This window comes from Octodon degus, unplaced genomic scaffold (assembly GCF_000260255.1).
Source record: "Octodon degus isolate 3935 unplaced genomic scaffold, OctDeg1.0 scaffold00140, whole genome shotgun sequence".
NCBI lineage: Eukaryota > Metazoa > Chordata > Mammalia > Rodentia > Octodontidae > Octodon > Octodon degus.
Genome location: NW_004524716.1, coordinates 5,413,605 through 5,414,558, shown reverse-complemented (window position 1 = coordinate 5,414,558; position 954 = coordinate 5,413,605). Strand labels below are relative to the sequence as shown.

At 47.2% G+C, this 954-nt stretch overlaps 1 pseudogene; it reads left to right on the top strand.

The window, feature by feature from the left end:
- LOC101588682 overlaps positions 1-954 on the top strand; it is an 84,238-nt pseudogene that overhangs the window by 43,516 nt on the left and 39,768 nt on the right.

Sequence of the window (954 nt, the reverse complement as noted above, 5' to 3'; positions counted from 1 at the left end):
TGTGGTGCTGGGGGATTGAACCGCGGTCCTTGTGCTTTGCTTAGCTTAGCTTGTTCTAAGTAGGTACTTTAGACCACTGAGCCATCTCACCAGCCCCTAATCTTTTTTTTTTTATTGTATTTATTACAGGGTCTACAGGGTCAATAGGGTCTCACTACACAGATCAAACTCATAGTGATCCTCCTGTTCTCAGCCTCCCAAGCAGTGGGATTATAGGCTCATGCGACCATGCCCAGTCTCAATCTCCCACTCAGTGCACCCCGAGGTGGGGGGGCAGTGCTAGCATGGCACACCAGGGATTGAACCTGACTGCTGTGCTCTCCCTAAAAAGACACTTTAATCCACTGAGCTACTGGCCGGCCCTCACATTTGTATAATCTTGAGCAAGTTCTCTGGGCCTCCAAACCTTTACCTGCTCTCCTCCCGCAAGGCATTTGCACTGAGCTACCTCCTCAGCCCTTTCTTTTCTTCTTTCTTTTTTTTTGGAACTGGGAATTGAACTCAGGCCCTTGCACTTGCCAGGGAAGTGCTTATTCTACTGAGCCATCTCACCAGCCCCTCTTTCTTATTTTTTAAACCTGGTCTCACGAGGTCATGAAGGTACCCAGGCTCTAGTGTGTAACCCTTCTGCTTTGTCACCTCAGAGAGCAGGGACTAGAAGCATGTCATGCTGTGCCTGCTCCTCTCTTCTGCAGGTTAAAGGTGTGAACATCAGGAAGTGAGCTCACTTCTAGCTCTGCTATTCTCCCATTTTAGCCTCAATTAGTAAAAAAGAAAATCAAGGCTTGGCCATGCTTGTTATCCTAACATATGGGAGGCGGAGGCAGGAGGATTGTCACAAGTTGGAGGGCAGGCCACCCTGAACTATGTATCTAGACCCTGTCTAAAAAAAAAAAAAAGATTGGCTTCAGTATCCTCATCTGTTTCTGGGTTTGTTTGTTTGTTTGTTTGTTT